At 36.5% G+C, this 18,480-nt stretch overlaps 1 protein-coding gene across 41 annotated transcripts in view; it reads left to right on the forward strand.

Moving 5' to 3' along the window:
• The window catches only part of Synd (protein kinase C and casein kinase substrate in neurons protein Synd), a 266,290-nt gene that overhangs the window by 129,325 nt on the left and 118,485 nt on the right, over positions 1–18,480 (forward strand). For 3 of the 41 annotated variants that reach the window (XM_067131607.1, XM_067131580.1, XM_067131582.1), the window contains one exon: positions 3,367–3,408. The exons of 36 other annotated variants lie outside the window; for them this stretch is intronic. The gene's annotated coding sequence lies outside the window, so the exon portion shown is untranslated. Of the gene's footprint in view, positions 1–3,366; positions 3,409–15,230; positions 15,505–18,480 lie in introns of those variants that run through there. 2 more of the 41 variants (XM_067131604.1, XM_067131583.1) reach the window with 2 other exon arrangements.

Here is an 18,480-nt window from a genome sequence, read left to right on the forward strand (position 1 = left end):
TCATTAAATTTCGTGTTTTTTTTTTTTTTTTCAAAATTCACTTTACCATATTTATATTTTCAGAATTTGGTTTTATTTTTTTTTGTGTGAATTCAGGTTTACGATGGGATTCAGTGGAATTATTTTTAGACTTGAGAATTCTTTCGAATATACAGTTATTAATTTTTTATTTTTGCAAAATTCACTTTCATTTTGTATTTTCTAAATTTGATTTCATTTCTTTTTTTAATGTGTGAATTCAGGTTTACGAAGGGATTCTGTGGATTTGCTTTTAGACGCGAGAATTCTTTGGAACATGCAGTTATTAATTTTTATTTTGTAAAATTCACTTTCATATTTGTATTTTCTAAATTTGATTTTTATGTTTTTTTCTGTGAAGATACCATGTTTATATAAGTGATGTTTATTGGAATTTAATTCAGAATTATACTTTTCAGAATGCCTCACTCAGGGTATGATAAATTTGCTTTTACCCTGCAGAAATAATGAATAACTTTCTCGTGTATAATTACAGTTGTTTTCTGGGATTGACATTTACAATCACCCATTTCGAAATCTCGGATTATTTCTAACTGATTTCCGCTTTTCCTCGTTGTAAGTCAAGGTTTTTTCTGTGAAGACTCAAATTGTAAAACGATTGCGTAGAGTATATACAGTTCTTATGTAAAACTCACAATCATATATATCTTAAAACGTTTGAAGTATCAATAATACTTTAGTAGTTTATAACCGTCTCGTCAAAAACGACTGCAGTAATTAAGCAATTTCACAAATGCAACGTACGTAAGGTGTCAAGGTCATTACGTTACTTTTCATCGTCTTATTAACATTTAGTGACCTTGAACCGTAGCCTGCTACTTCTGCCGTTGCGATTCGGCATTAGTGAATGAATATAAATTAAAAAATACAAAAGTGAACCGCAAGGAATTGCTGTGACGAGGAAGAATTCCCTGCAGGCTCGTTCTTCAACACGAAGGAAAGTGAAACGACGGAGTGGTGCTTGGTGCTAAGGCCTTTCGACTTGCTGTCCTTCACTAGCAGACTGATAGAATATGAAAATAAGTTTACAAAGAAACCTCGTATAAATGAGAGGTGGGGATTATAAAGGAAAGTGTATTTACCTGGAATCCAGGGCAGTTGAAGAATTAGTATACCTACCAAAATAGGGGGAAATATTTAAGAGGTTTTACTAAAGAGATATATAGTATATATACACATATATATGTACTGTATAAATGAATAAATATATTTATATGATACATGCATGTGTATATGTATATGACTGTGAAATATATTCTGTTAAAACAGAATTCCACCTAATATAAGGGAGCCCATAGAAACGCCAAAATGTGGAAAATAAAAGGCTATATTTCAGTGACCAAACTGTCTTTCTCCTCAGGCAAATAGTGAATCCTATTTGGCTGAGGAGAGAGACAGTTTGGTCTCTGAAATATAGCCTTTACTTTCCACAATTTGTTCATACTCCCTTATATATGGCTATACATATATATATATATATATATATATATATATATATATATATATATATATATATATATATATATATATATATATATATATACATATATACACATGCATACATATGTACATGCAGTCTAACTACAACACTCAGACAGTGGGGTAAAATGAAACGGCTCTGGACGTCGTGAATATGAGAGAAGCAAGTTTCTCGGATTAAACCCAAATGGAGAAACATCCCGTTGCGCTAACTGTGTTTCTGAAACCGTGAGAAAAATTACCGTCATTCTCTCTCTCTCTCTCTCTCTCTCTCTCTCTCTCTCTCTCTCTCTCTCTCTCTCTCTCCTCTCCCACATAATGCAGACCTTGCATTTGAGATTCTTGTCGCTTCAGTCTCAACGCGGTCCAGCTTAAATTTCTCTCTCTCTCTCTCTCTCTCTCTCTCTCTCTCTCTCTCTCTCTCTCTCTCTCTCTCTCTCTCTCTCTCTCTCTCTCTCCATTGGCACATTACTGGAAGCAGTTGTCAGAAAGATCTTCCTGGAATTGTTCTCATAGTTTCAAGAAATATTTCCCCCCAATCCCGCTTTTATCATCATCGTAAGTACTTAGTGAGTTCTTGTCACAGCTTCAGGATCATATTATATTATATTATCTTATAATAATGAGAGCATGTTTATATATATATATATATATATATTATATATATATATATATATATATATATATATATATATACATATACATATATATATATATATATATATATATATATATATATATACATACATATATATATATATATATACTATATATATATATATATATATATATATATATATATATATATGTGCTAGGGTTTTACAGGTTTTACTTTGCCATCTTAAGTTAAAGATAGTAAACGCTTAAGTTCTTTTTTTTTCTCGCTTTAAAGCATGCGAATGTATACACGAAAACAACGAATTATTAATAATAATAATGATAATAATATCAACTTCTCTTTCACGTTGGTTGGAATGTGTTTGAATATGTATCCATTTTTATCTGACTTTACAAAGGAGAATATAATAATAATAATAATAAGTCGGCGAACTTTTGCCCTCCAATTTAATAATATGAGAAAGAGCCCTGTTAAAACTTGTATATTAATTTTCTTCCTATTTTTTACAGAAAGGTTTTATGACGTTTATAAGTTAATAATTTGTTTAACCAGACCTCTGAACTTTTTTGTTCCTCAATAAATTAATAATATTAGGGAGAGAGAAAAGAGATTATATTTATATCAATTTAATTTTGTTTAGAAACTTATTAATTGAAAATTTTCTTCTGCTAGAATATTTTTGATTTATTTGAATAGGTTTTATTTCCTTGATGCCATTTTATCAAAGTAAAGTATTCTCATAAGAAGGGAATGGATGCGTTTATACCACGTCATTTGTTGCATTCGCGTGTTTAATAATAATAATAATAATAATAATAATAATAATGGCGTCTACTAATCTGATAGGGCTAGATTGTACGAGTTTATTTTTCCAAGTATATCTTGCCTAAGTATTCTTATTGTTTATAATAATAATAATAATAATAATAATAATAATAATAATAGTAATAATAATAATAATAATGGCGTCTGTTAATCTGATAGGGCTAGATTGTACACGAGTATTTTTGCCAGTATATCTTGCCTAAGTATTCGTATTGTTTATAATAATAATAATAATAATAATAATAATAATAATAATAATAATAATAATAATAATGGCGTTTATTAATTTGAAATGGCTAGATTGCACATTTTTTAAGTATATCTTGCGTAAGTATTCGTATTGTTTATTATGTGGTTGCAACATGAACTTCTTCCTAACACCTTTTTTCTTGTTTTCATTTCAGGTGAGTTGACGAGTCTCCTGACGATGCGTCTTGCCCTTGACAGTATGTATGTCTATTTAGAGAGCATGGAACAAATATTTGCCTCCCAGGAAATAGCCGGTGTGTAAGAGTAAGCACTTGGTTGGGCGTAAGGGAATGTGACATTTAAGGTTGCTAACTCGAGTGGTCATTGTCACCGGTATTAGGTGTTTTCTTGACTTGATTTGTTTCGCAGATATGTTTAAGTGTTAGTCACTTTAGTTTTCTTAAATTTCATTAGTTGTTTATACATAGTTTTCATTAAGTCGTGGGCTTTATATTTTTTTTTTCATCGTATAGCTAAGCACAGTAAGCAGGCTAAATATGTTTAGATCTTAATTCCACTCTTATTTATTACTCTTAGTTTGTGGCTTTATATTTTTTATTCATCTTATAGCTAAGCACACTAAACGGTTGTTTGATCTTAATTACTCGTTTCTTATGTCTTCATTAGTGATTAAATGTATAGTTTTCATTGTTAAATCCTGGGCATTATGTATATATATTTTTATAAATCGTATAGCTAAACACACTAAGCAGTCTAAATATGTTTAGATCTTAATTCCACTCGTTTATTATGTACTTCATTAATTAGTATGGTTTTGTTCAAATCCTGGGCATTAGTATATATATTTTTTCATTTAGCTAAACACACTAAGCAGTCTAAATTGGATCTTAATTCCACCCGTTTTTATGTACTTCATTAGTTGTGTGTAGTTTTTCATTGTTTTTTTTGTATTTTTTTTTTTAACTTAGACTGCCTAGTTTGGTTAGCTTAAGATGTATAGGGAGAATTTAGTTAAGGATGTTCCCGCGTTAAACGTTTTGAATTACCTAATCTAGATTAGAGTTCTTTGATTGAAATAGTGTGGCATTCATTATGTCAAGGTCATGTTCAAGCAGCAGAGTGTAAATTAACCCTCGTCTCTCTTAAGTGTACGTGACAAAAAGCCATAATTGATTGATTGGAGCACATCATCATTCAATGACCGCACTTCGTTGTGGGGTCCTCCAGGTGGCGGTGGTCGGTGGTGGCCCTTGAAAAGGATGTACCTCGAAGGATATTAAAAGCCGTTTAGGCAGGATGCCAAGTCGTCTTTGGAAGTCGAGTGAAAGTGTACGTTGCAGCTGGTGGCCGGTGTTCCGCAGGGCCGTGAGCTTCGACCCAAGTGGTTTGTTCGCTCGTTCGTCAGTTTTGGCCTTGTGAAAATATCTTGTTGTTGGATGCATGTTCCTATTTTAGGGGTCCTGGGCTTGTTGTTTTGCTCTTGTTGTGGTTGTTGTGTAGTTGTTGTTTTTGCATTTTAACCTGGGATTAGGGAAAACATGATTCGCCTGCATTTTTTTCGTTCTTCAGAAGCCGAATGGAAGTTTGTTGTGGTGAAATTGTGGAATCAAGTCTCTCTCTCTCTCTCTCTCTCTCTCTCTCTCTCTCTCTCTCTCTCTCTCTCTCTCTCTCTCTCAATTTGTTACTTCGCATTTTAAGCATGGATTAGGGGAAAACATGAATCGCTTGAATTTCTTCACTCTTCAAAACCTAAATAGGAAGGTAGTTGGGGTGATGAAATCATTGTCGAGTGTTTGTGGAATGAAGTCTCTCTCTCTCTCTGTCTCTCTCTCTCTCTCTAGTATTCTCTGTCTCATTTATCTCTCTAAAATCCCGTGACATTGCTCGTGGAAATAATAATAATAATAATAATAATAGTAAGAGTACTCTGAATCGTTCCCCTGTTCAAGCAAAGGGGTTGCACCAAAGTGCTCTCTGCAAAATCAAACAATTCACCTTGAACTCTGAGTTCATTGTAGCGAACAGGCTATTTGCTGTACTGTGGGAAACAGAGGGGGTCCATTCAGGTTGGGTTTGTATTCCGTTCAGTTATCTTCCTTTTGTGCCTTCGCCAAAAAGTGGGTTTTTTAATTTATATATACAGTATATGTATATGTATATATATATATATATATATATATATATAAAATTATTTCTTTTTATCTAGGGATATTATATATATATAAAATTGTTTCTTTATCTAAGGGGTGGCTCAGAAGCGTTCTACAGTCACACTGATCATTGCTGAACCTAATTTCTTCTAACCTCTCCTGACTTCGAGAGGCCATAATTCAGTCTCTTGGAATAAGTGCGAGACTTTCGCCCGTTATATCTGAAAACTCATTTTGTGCCTCTGCTGAGAGGTTTCCTGACAGTTAGGTTGCCAGCACCGGTCAGTCATGTAGTCAGGATGGAAGGGAATGGATCTGCTCCCAGTCTTCGTGTCAGAAGATTTGTCAAAAACCGGTGAAGGTTCAACCCCCTACTGGCGCCACCACCTCTGAAACGAAAAGGTATATGTTACAGTAATATATATATATATATATATATATATATATATATATATATATACATACATACATATATACATCTTACATACATACATACACACACACACTGAGCACGCTAAACGCAAGCATACGCACGCAAACAAGATACATTTTTAGGTTAACGCATTAATTAAATTAAAATAATCCGTTCTCATGATTTCGAGATTGGGTAAAAATTGCAGTTTTTCATTTCGCCGTCATCTGTAAACATTTTTATGCTAAATTTAGTTTTATTGAAACAAGATAAAAAAAAAAAAACATATCTGGCTTTTGATCCCAGAATTTTGCATATCAAACGCATTTTCCAGCTCGGCTCGTCGCTGTTGAGATAAAGGCGATATCTGAATATCGTGAGCTGCATTTCTTTTTTTATCCGGAGTTCATGGCCGTTTTCAGATTCGAACATTTTGCTTTCTGTAAAGAAAACTATTGTGCCGACTCTGTCTGTCAAATCCGCAATATTTTCTGTCGCACTTTTTCATCCGCCCTCAGATCGCAAAAACAATTGAGGATGAGGGCTGCAAATTGGTATCATTGATCATCACCCCCCCAGTCATCAAACACTGCCAAATTGCGGCCTCTATTCCTCGTTGGTTTTATTTTTATTTAAGGTTAAAGTTAGCCATAATCGTGCTCTGGCAACGATATAGGATAAGCCAGCACCGGGCCGTGGTTAAAGTTTCGTAGCCGTGGCTCATACACCATTATACCGAGACCACGGGAAGGTAGATCTGTTTTCGGTGGCCTTGATTATACGCTGTAGCGGCCGTACAGAAAACTCGATTACGCCGAAGAAACTTCGGCGCATTTTTTACTTGTTTCTTTTTTGTGAACGTTTTCAAATTTTCAATAACGTTTTCGTATCCCGAGAATGTTGTTGGATTCCGATATCGGATCTCTCTCTCTCTCTCTCTCTCTCTCTCTCTCTCTCTCTCTCTCTCTCTCTCTCTCTCTCTCTCTGTGAGGAGTTGCTTTCGATGACCAGTAACAAATAATGACAGAATTCACATAGGGTAGGACATTGCATTGACGAGGTAATTCTCTCTCTCTCTCTCTCTCTCTCTCTCTCTCTCTCTCTCTCTCTCTCTCTCTCTCTCTCTCTCTCTCACACACACACACACACACACACACACACACACACACAAATTGCTTGCAATAACCAATTATAAATAATGACAGAATTTATATATAAATTCAGGTCATCGACAATGTCATCCCTCACACTCTATGAGTTGTGGAATCGTTCTACATATAATTCTCTCTCTCTCTCTCTCTCTCTCTCTCTCTCTCTCTCTCTCTCTCTCTCTCTCTCTCTCTCTCTCTCTCTCTGAATGGAATGTCTCACATAAAAGAGATCCGTTTGACGTCAGAGAGAGAAAGAGAGAGAGAGTACCTGCTTAAGACGGAGGAGTAAAGTAATCACCACTTGAGAGAAGCGAGATCTTAACGACGTGAGGAAGAAGAAGAAGAGATCATTCATGCTGTGGAGAAGAAGATCCATCTCGTGTGAAGGGCTCCGTGATGCTGCTGCTGCTGCTTCTGCTGTTGCAGATGCTGCAGATGATGCTGTGCTGTGCTGTGCTGTCGTTAGGCAACAGAAGAAGAAGAAAGAAGAAGAAGAGGAGTCTCTGGGTGTTATCGCCAGATCCGTCTTGGTTTCCTTGAAAGCGTTTTGTTCAGACACAACAAAAACAGACTGACAGCCATTATTCATTGTGTGTGTGTGTGTGTGTGACAATGACCAACCAATGTGTGTGTGTTGTGATGTGTGTGTGTGTGTGTGTGTGTGTGTTTGGATCACATCTGTTATGGCCAGACTCTCTCACACCTCTTGTTTTATATTTATAGTTCGAGTGTTGTTGCGTTTTAGCATTGGCTGTTGTTTTCATTCTGCTTCGAGAATGATAACGGCGTTTTAAGTGCTGTTGTAATTGTTATTGATTGATTGATTGGTTGAGGCTGTTGTGTTGTTTTTCTTTGGGAATGGTAACGATGATGATGATGATGATAATGAATTCTCACTCGGCGTTTGAGTTTTCTTGTGATTACCATAGATTGATTTATTTATTTCAGAAAACTGGCGTTGCATCTTCCAAATCAGCGTTAAGTTTTGTTGTAATTACTATTAAGATTGATTCATTCATTCATTTTAGGAAACTGGCGTTGCATCTTCCCACTCAGCGTCAAGTTTTGTTGTCATTACTATTAAGATTCGATTTGTTATGGGAAACTTGCGTCACTACTACTTTGGCCATTGACGCTCGGAATACAAAATTCATTAACATTAAAAAATATCTAACACTCGTGTCGGTGCTATTTAGGTTATGTCCTTAAATGGTGTAAGTGCTATTTAGGTTATGTCCTTAAATGGTGCAGGTGCTATTTAGGTTATGTCCTTAAATGGTGTAGGTGCTATTTAGGTTATGTCCTTAAATGGTGCCGGTGCTATTTAGGTTATGTCCTTAAATGGTGCAGGTGCTATTTAGGTTATGTCCTTAAATGGTGCAGGTGCTATTTAGGTTATGTCCTTAAATGGTGCAGGTGCTATTTAGGTTATGTCCTTAAATGGTGTAGGTGCTATTTAGGTTATGTCCTTAAATGGTGTAGGTGCTATTTAGGTTATGTCCTTAAATGGACTTAAGCAGACATTGAAGAATTAGTCTGAAAGAAGACCACCTTTCCAAACACTTTTAAAATTACCTCACCTGAGCTACAGGTTTAAGTGAGCCTTTCTGATGAAAGTCTGTCCCTTGCCATTGTACGCATGTATATGAGTAGATATGTATTTATGTATGAACCTTCTTGTCAGGAACAGTTGGACTATTTCAAACTGAACTGTTCACAAAACGTCAGTTGTCAAAGGATCTTCAATTTAAGGAAATAATTTTAAAATGTGGACTCCTTGAAGAGATCTGGAACTGCCTAATCAGGATTAGTAAAACATATTTAAACGGTTCACGATTAGGTGCCAAGAGACTCCAGGGGTGAGCACCAGTCCAGTCTGAATATCAGTTCGTATTTGTGGCGCAAAGCAGCTGCTAGGTGGGTTGAGATAGCCAGAGAGTTTTGATAGCAAATTTGGTTTGTTCTTAACCTTGGGAGCAAAGAAACGGTAAAAATTACTGACTTGTTCTGAAGAACGGGTGACACTCCTAAGTCGAAGGGACAGTCTTGAAGGACTGTTTCGTAGAAGTGGAAATTGTTTGCTAAGGAGTTAAAGAGCAGGAATATGAACTTTTAGTTTTACGTCAAAGTGTCTTGGATATATCTAGTATGATATAATCTACTCCGTGGCCCGTTTCAGCTAAACAACAAGCCTTCATACTCGAAGACAGCCCTCTTACGTAGGATCTGAAAATCTTTTGCTAAGCAGTTAAACAACAGGATTTCGACCCTTTATTTTTTCGTCAAAGTAGCTTAGATTTTTTTAAATATGATTTAGGACTGCTCTGTGAGCCCTTTCACCTAACCAGGAAGGCAGTATATTTCATCTTCGTCTAAATTATGATTTGTACCCCAGGAAATGAGGCGGGGAATTCATTGCTCGATTGTCTTCTTGTTTTGTCTCTAACCACCTGCAACGTTTGCACAGGGGGCGAATAACCACTGGGCTGAAATGTTGCGTTTATGTGAATAGGGGCTTTGAGGGAAAGGTGAGATGATACTCTTCTGGCCGCGTCAGTTAAGCCCTTTACGTAAGTCTCTCTCTCTCTCTCTCTCTCTCTCTCTCTCTCTCTCTCTCTAAACGGTCTAAAAAAACAATATACCATCATGTCGTAAAGAAGTATATGTAGGTGGAAAGTAATTCTCTCTCTCTCTCTCTCTCTCTCTCTCTCTCTCTCTCTCTCTCTCTCTCTCTCTCTCTCTCTCTCTCAAAACAATTTACCATCAGATCGTAAATAAGAAAGTGAAAGCATTTTCTCAGACAAGAAAACTTTCAAGCAAAGAGTTGGATTTTGACGAAAACAAAACGCTTCATTCTTCACGTAATTGTTTCGTCAGATTTTCTAACTTAATATTTTCCACTAAGTTTACATATTCGTGCGTTGGTGTGAATGTCAGTCACGACAAACCAGATCCCGAGAATTAGAGGATTAATATCTGCGGGACTTTGGAAATTCAGCATCATATGGGACAATGGAATCACTGCATTTGATCTACACACACATCTGTGTAGCGTACCTGCCACGAATTACCTTTCCTAGCCGGGGGCGTGGCCCCCGGACCCCTATTAATACGTTCCAGCGGAAATGGCGTTCGTCCGTCACGGAACCTTCTATAATATTGTATCAGTCAATTTTGTTTGTTGATTTTAAATCGGTAGTCTATGTACATCCTCCTGGGTTAAGTTTTTTCCAGACTTATTTAAAAGCATTTCTAATTCCATGTCAGTTTCTTATTGTAGGACTACAGAATTTTGTGCTACAGTCTTTTGAATTTGATTGATGGGGGCCTGTGTCCAAGATAGTGAATATCTTTTTGAATTGCTAGATTGTTTTTAGACGGAATAGATTCACCTGTATCAGAGCCTCTCTGAAAGAACAATGCTTGGGACATGTCCACGACTTCTGATCAGCCGTCAAGGTGGTATAGTTTGTTTCTGGAAAAAAAGTAAACAAGGGGTAGACTTCAGTGCACCTCACGGGGTGCACTGTAGGCATTACTGAAGGTTCTTGCAGTGTCCCTTCTTCCCCTAGCTTTAACCCCTTTCATTTCTTTTACAGTACCTCCATCCATATTATCTTTCTTCCATCTTGCCATCCACCCTCTCCTAAGAATTACTTCATAGTGCAACTGTGAGTTTTCCTCCTGTTACACCTTCCAAACCTTTCTACTTTCAATTTCCTTTTCAGCGCTGAATGACCTCATATGTCCCAGTGCTTGGCCTTTGGCCTAAACCCTACCTTCCATTCCATTCCTTAATTCGACGCCAAGATGAAAAGACGATTAAAGCTCGCGATCACGTTGAGTGGTACACGAGGACGGAACGGACATTTTGGTCCTTTGTTCGCAAAAGAGGTTAATTGGCGGCACAGCCTCGTTCCAGAATGATGACACGCAAACAAAGCGAGGTCCAGGTGAGAGAGAGACTTACAGAGGGTAAGAGCGATTGTGTCTTTATCATTATCACAATGTTGGATAGTTTTTTGAAGGACTTAGTTTGTTAGAAAAGTTGTTTGAAGGGTGGGTTATGTTTGGATAGCTGTTTGAAGATTGTTTTAAGCTAGTTGCTTGAATGATGTTGTATTATATAAGAGCAATGTGTGAATGAATGCCTTCTTGTCTTCGTCCAACTGTGTTCTGTGGGGTAGTGCGGTCAGTACACCTCATGCGGTGCACTGTAGGCATTACTCAAGGTTCTTTGCAGTATACCCTCGGCCCCTAGCTGCAACCCCTTTCGTTCCTTTTACTGTACGTCCTTTCATATTCTCTCTCTTCCATCTTACTTTCCTTAACCCTCTCCCAGAAATTGATTCATAGTGCAACTGCGAGGTTTTCCTCCTGTTACACCATTCAAACTTCTACTGTCAATTTCCTTTTCAGTGCTGAATGACCTCATAGATCCCAGTGTTTGGCCTTTGGCCTAAATTCTATATTCAATTCAATTCACCAGTGTTCTGAGGTTTTAAGGATCTAGAACAGAATATCCTCAGTAAACCCCTATTTTTCTTTTGTTTTCAATACTACAGATTTAAGCTCCACGTATTGTTATTTCTTTCTTACTCTCTCCTATTTTGGTATTGGTATCAGATCCAACTTCCTGTATTTTTGTTTCTTTTACTCAGCTCGTGAGATCCCTCAATATTTTTGTCTATTTTCACCTTATTTTTCCTTGTGTTTTTACTCGGTGTTTCTCTCGACACTTTTACACCATTTCTTGCGCTCTTGAACTACGTAAAAAGTAGAAGGAATAAAAGTCGATTTCACTTCGTTTTCTTTGTGTTTTTCTCCTTTCTCTTTATTTTTCTTTAATTCTTTGGGTTGCAGCATCACTTTTATTTCCATACCTACCTTTCTCCCTTTCTGCCGACATGAAGAGAAAAATTAGAAGTCAGGAGGTAAAGGAGAAGAGTGACGTGTGAATTTTTAATATTTATTTATATTTTTATATGGCAGAGAATTTAGGAGCAATTAAAAAATGTAATTGAAATGAGAATAAGTGAGCAAAGTCAATAATGATGATGTTAATGAAAAGAAAATATCAAAATAAATAATGATAATGTTAATTGAAAAAAATACTAGAATAAATAATGATAATGTTAATGAAAAGAAAATATTAAAATGAATAATAATAATGTTAAATAAAACAAAATATTCACTACTGAATTAGCAACACTTTTGAAGAAATAGCATTTGAGAAAACATGTTCAGTATGCAGTTATCGTTTCTCCATTGGTCTACAACATTGAATTATAAAACTGGCTGTTGATCAACTTGCGTGTTTCAGTAAGAGAATAAATAATATGTATTCCCTTCCTGTTTGTTAGGAGTTGCAGAATGCCAGACTTTCTTATCAGCTGATAAGGAAATGACGTCACTGCTCAATCTCTTGAGTCTTGTTTTACGCCGGAAGAGATTGTAGAAATTTGATTTGAATAAGTCACGTTATTATTATTATTATTATTATTATTATTATTATTGTGTATTATTATTATTATTATTATTATTATTCTTCAGAAGATGGACCCTATTCATATGGAACAAGCCCACCAAAGGACCATTGACTTGAATTCAAGCTTCAGAGAATGTTATGTTCATTAAGTAAGAGGAGGTAAAGGAAATAGAGAAAAGAGATCATATTAAGAAAAAAAAAAAATGAATTTGTGGCCATCATTTTGTATTCAGTTTATTTCTTGTTTTTATTTCTTTTTTATTTCTTGTTTTGTTTTCCTGAAATGCCTTTTGACAGCAGAACAGAACATTAAAGAATGTGTCAATCCTATTTTCAACCTCGTTGAGGGAAGGACTACCTCTCGAGGGCCTCCCGCATTTAATTCTGATTTGTTGCTTTACGATTGGGGATAAGTACTGGTCTGTCACGTCTCTGTTCGGTTTGCCTCCTCCTCCTCCTCCTCTTCCTCCTCCTCCTCCTCCTCCTCCTCCTCCTCCTCCTCCTCCTCCTCCTCCTCCTCCTCCTCCTCCTCCTCCTAGCAGTGATCCCCAGTAGCTACATAATTCTCTGCATTTTTCAGAAGAACCATATTCAATTATTATTGAAGGAAAATGGTAAATTGCATGGTGATATTGAATGCAAGCAGTGATAAAATCTCTGTGACAGAATTATTTTTATTAATGAATGTACCTTTTACTCTCTCTCTCTCTCTCTCTCTCTCTCTCTCTCTCTCATATATATCTCTCTCTATCTATATATATAATATATATATATATATAATATACATATATTTATATATGTATATATTATATATTTATTATATATAAGTATACTTATATATATATGTATGAATGTATATATGTATATTATTCAACATCCTTTCGTTAGCTTATCATTTAAGTTGCTCAGTGCAGTTCCATTCCGGAGACTAATCCGCGCGATATTTTAGCCAGAGCTACTTAAGCCGAATGCCAGTGTAATGGACTGACGGAGACTCGTTAGTTCGCCCCTTTTAATGCCGGTCAAGCGCTGTATTTATCTTATTGAACTTTTCACAAACTCCTCTTAAAATTGTTGGGTTAATGCTCGTTGCCAAATGGCTGTTAAGGCTTATATTTTAGTTGGAGGAAATATGTGGAAATTAGAATTATTTTTGGTTCGGCGTATGGAGATTATAAACAAGATTATGAAAATTATGAAAAAGATTATGAAATTTATAAGAAGGATTATGAAAATTAGAAAAGAGGTTATGAAAATTATGAAAAAGATTACGAAAATTATAAAGATTATGAAAATTATGAAAACAGTTATGAAAACTCTAAAGAAGGTTATGAAAATTATAAAAACGGTTATGAAAATTATAAAAAAAATTATGAAAATTATAAAGAAGTTTATGAAAATTATAAAGAAGTTTATGAAAATTATAAAAAAGGTTATGAAAATTATAAAAAAGATTATGAAAATTATAAAAAAGATTATGAAAATCATAAAAAAGATGAAAATAAAAATTATGAAAATTATAAAAAAAGATTATGAAAATTTTAAAAATGATTATGAAGATTTAAACAAGATTATGAAAATTATAAATTATGAAAATTATAAAAAAAAAGATAATGAAAATTTAAAAAATGAAAATTATGAAGATTATGAAAATTATAAAAAAGATTACGAAAAATATAAAAAGAATTGTAAAAGTAGTTTAAAAATGTTTACCAGGTGTCTGTTTCAGTGTATATAATGTCTCTTCACCAGGAATATACTTAGTTGCTAATAACCAAGCCATCAAATGTGATTTTTTTTTTTTTTGTCAGTTTTTGTGTATGTAACATGTCGTGGCGAGTATATTATTTGTGTATATATATGTGTGTGTGTGTGTGTGTTCGAATTCCCCACCCCCTTTTAGTTTTCTGTAAAAGAAAACTATTGTGCCGGCTTTGTCTGTCATTCCGCACTTTTTCTGTCCGCCCTCAGATCTTCAAAACTACTTAGGCTAGAGGGCTGCAAATTGGTGCGTTGATCATCCACCCTCCAATCATCAAACATACCAAATTGCAGCCCTCTAGCCTCAGTAGTTTTTTTTTATTAAAGGTTAAATTTAGCCATAATCGTACGTCTGGCAACGACATAGGACAGACCACCACTGGGCCATGGTTAAAGTTTCTTGGGCCGCGGCTCATACAGCATTATACCTAGACCACTGGTAAGATAGATCTGTTTTCGGTGGCCTTGATTATACGCTGTACAGAAAACTCGATTGCACCTAAGAGACTTCGGCGCATTTTTCCTTTTTTTAATTTTAGATACGTTTAAATGATGTTGACTGCTCTTGGGTTATGTGGTTAAGTTAAATCACACAAATTCTACCGAAGCTGGGTTCAGAGTCCTCAGGGAACGAGAAAAGGTCGAGATTGTGTGGCATCTTCTGCATGTCAACAATTTCATACTCGCAACCACCATCCTTGCAATGTTTCGTCAATCTGCAGTTCCCACGACCTGCCGTTGCAACATTTCAAAGAACAACTGCTGTAAAAAAAAAAAGGAAGAACAACCAGTTAAGGTAAAAAAAAAAAAAAATAGATAATTTTGCTTGTAAATCATTTTACAGTTCAGACAAAACAGGTCTTCTATTTTCTGAGTTTAACAACTTACAACCGCACTGCAAGTATCAGAAACTCGGCTGAATAACGCAGGTTGTGAGAAAGGCAGAACATTGCACAACCTGCTTGTAAATCGGTTGTACTATTCTTACAAACCCGCATGACGAGAGCCTCAGAGAGACTCGCCTGAACTTAGAAGTCAGTCAGTTTAAAAATCTCCTCACGTTCCCCAGCGTGAGTCTGAATTGTCGTAGGCTGACAAATAAGACGCCGGTTGAACAGGCTGCAGTTGTGACTCTGGTCATTCTCTCGCCTCAAAACAGAATCGGGTATCCTGTGATGCGTGGTGCCGCATCACGTTTGTGTTGAGGATCCTACGTGTCTCGGCATATACTCCCCACGCCCCGAGGCTATCACGGAGAGACACTCCGGAGATGTAATTCGGTGTACGTCGTGGATGCGTCTTTCCATCGGGAGAAGCTGAAATCAGATCGTGCGGGTTGCATCAGAAGGAAGAGCCCGTGCTGACCTGAGGTCTGTTTAATAGGGTGGTGATTTTGTCCAGCGAATATTCCAGTATATATCCCTCTGGTTTTGCTCCATGTTCATCTACGTTCCTTCGGCCCCTAGCTGCACTCCATTCCATTCCTTTTACTGTACCTCCGTTCATATTCTTTCTCTCCCATCTGACTTTCCTCAACCCCGTCCTATCAATTGATTCATAGTGCAGCTGCGAGGTTTCCCTCCCGTTACACCTGCAAACCCCTTTTACTGTTAATTCCCGTTTCAGCGCAGAATGACCTCATAGGACCCAGTGCTTGCCCTTTGGCCTAAATTTTATACTCCATTCCATTCCATTATCCACTTACGGCTTTGATGGATTTTACGGATATTGGATTTCGAAAAATTTCGGATAAAGGACGGCAACACGGTGAAATCTCTCTCTCTCTCTCTCTCTCTCTCTCTCTCTCTCTCTCTCTCTCTCTCTCTCTATGGGCCATCATTGCAGACCACGTGCAGTGCAGTACGATGCTAATCACATTTGCAGCAACAACCAACGGGAAAACCTCTCTCTCTCTCTCTCTCTCTCAAGGACATCCAGTGAATGCTGGTAATCACAGTTAGCCGTGTTCCCAAATCCCAGGGTAGGAAGTATTCTAGTAATTTTTTTTTTTTTTTTTTTTTTTTTTTTTTTTATTCATTCATTCATCCGCCTTCTAAATGACAAATGCATTTACTAGACTTCATTATCCTTATCACGTTCGTTATTAACGTAATTAATAACGCGTTTTCATTCTTTTTGTTCGTGAGAATCATGTGCTCTCGTTATTGTTTTTTTTTTAAGTCAAAGTCTTGTTTGAGTTTTTTCTCAGAGTTAATGACAGACAAAACATATCGGCTTCGTTTACTGTAGTAATTGCAACGCCAGATAAAATCAGACCAATCAGTCTGTATATTATTTAATTCATGTCACTTTCCATTATTAACTTGACTCCCGTAGTGCTGTCGTCAGTACACCTCATGCCATGCACTGTAGGCATTACTTAAGGTTCTTTGCAGCGTCCATTGGTCTTCTAGCTGCACTCCCTTTCATTCCTTTTACTGTACCTCCGTTCTTATTCTCCTTCTTCCACCTTACTTTCCTCAATCCTCTCCTAGCAACTGATTCATAGTGCAACTGCTTTGAGGTTTTCTTCCTGTTACACCTTTCAGACCTTTTTGCTGTCAGTTTCTCTTTCGGCGCTGAATGACCTCATAGGTCCCAGCGCTTGGCCTTTGGCCGAAATTCTATATTCTATAATCTATTTAGTATCAACATTATAACCCATGCTTATTTACCATCATTATAAGTCATTACTAATATAATTCATCTTTACGTTTACAATCATCATAATCATCTATGTCAAATTTTTATTATTATTATTATTATTATTATTATTATTATTATTATTATTATTATTATCATCATCTCGAAGGATTTCTGTAGGGCACTATTATGAGGTCTCTTTGCCCCTCGTCATCAGGTCAGTGTACCATGAGGGGTCCTTCAAATCGTCCCTGTGTTCCCCCCGTTCCCCCCGTTCCCTGGGGACATAATATTCATTGTATTTCGCCCTTTTCTTCCGGATGACGAGGGCCACGACGATGTCAGCAGGAGCGAGCAGCCCTTCGTAAAAGTGATGGATTGCGTCATAGGTTCACTTCGTCATTCTTCGATTTTTTTTTTTTTTTTGATAGATAGAGAGGAGAGATATTACAGGAATTTGCGGGAGATGTCTTCATAACTACAAGAAATCTCTCTCTCTCTCTCTCTCTCTCTCTCTCCTCTCTCTCTCTCTCTCAGGGTGTTCTCTTTTCTTTCTGTGTTATTTCTCTCATTTCCAAGTGCTGAAATTTATATATATATATATATATATATATAAGCTAAGATGTGGTAGTTACTAGTAACTTACAATAGAAGACAGTTGAAGGAGAGTTACATCTCAGGTGTTTTCCTTTCTGTATTATTTGTCTGTTTTTATACTTGAGATGTGAATTTATATATATATATATATATATATATATATATATATATATATATATATATATATATTTTGTATATATACAGCATTATATATGTATAGATATTTATATATAATTTCACACTCGTACAAGCAGCTCTGGAAATGGGAGAAGTTAAGTATACCTTAGTTTTACCAGACCACTGAGCTGATTTAACAGCTCTCCTAGGGCTGGCCCGAAGGATTAGACTTATTTTACGTGGCTAAGAACCAATTTGTTACTTAGCAGCAGGACCTACAACTTACTGTGGAATCCGAACCACATTATAGCGAGAATGAATTTCTATCACAAGAAATAAATTCTATAACTCTTCATCTGTCGGCCGGGGAATTGAACTCCAGCCCATCGAATGACAGTCTGAAGCTCAACCGACTCTCAGCCAACGAAGGGCTTGGAAATGGGAGAGAGAAAGAGAGAGAGAGAGAATTAATTCTTTGTAACTGTGAAGACATCTCCCGAAAATCCCTGCAATATCTCTCCTCTCCACCCATCAAAAAAAAAATGTTTGCTCGCGTGTATGAGAGAGAGAGAGAGAGAGAGAGAGAGAGAGAGAGAGAGAGTAGGTGACAAGTCAATTGACGCCAAGAAGGCAGTGCATACGCCGATATCATCAGTAATAGAGCTTCCCATGAAAACCTATGTAAAAGTTTACCCATGCTGGTAGTTTGATGTAGTGTAGACAGACAGTGTTTGTATCGTGCTTTTGTTGAGAGAGAGAGAGAGAGAGAGAGAGAGAGAGAGAGAGAGAGAGAGAGAGAGGTGCTGGTATGAGATAGAGGGAGAGAAAGGGTGATATTGTAAGTGAGGGAAAGAGAGGAGTTGTTAGGGTGTGTGTGTGTGTGTAAGAGAAAGTGGGGTGCTGAAATGACAGACAGGGAGAGAAGGGGGTGCTATTGCAAGCGAGGGAGAGGGACAGAGAAGGGTTTGTTAGGGTGTTATGAGAGAGAG

Source organism: Macrobrachium rosenbergii, chromosome 30 (genome assembly GCF_040412425.1).
Source record: "Macrobrachium rosenbergii isolate ZJJX-2024 chromosome 30, ASM4041242v1, whole genome shotgun sequence".
Lineage (NCBI taxonomy): Eukaryota > Metazoa > Arthropoda > Malacostraca > Decapoda > Palaemonidae > Macrobrachium > Macrobrachium rosenbergii.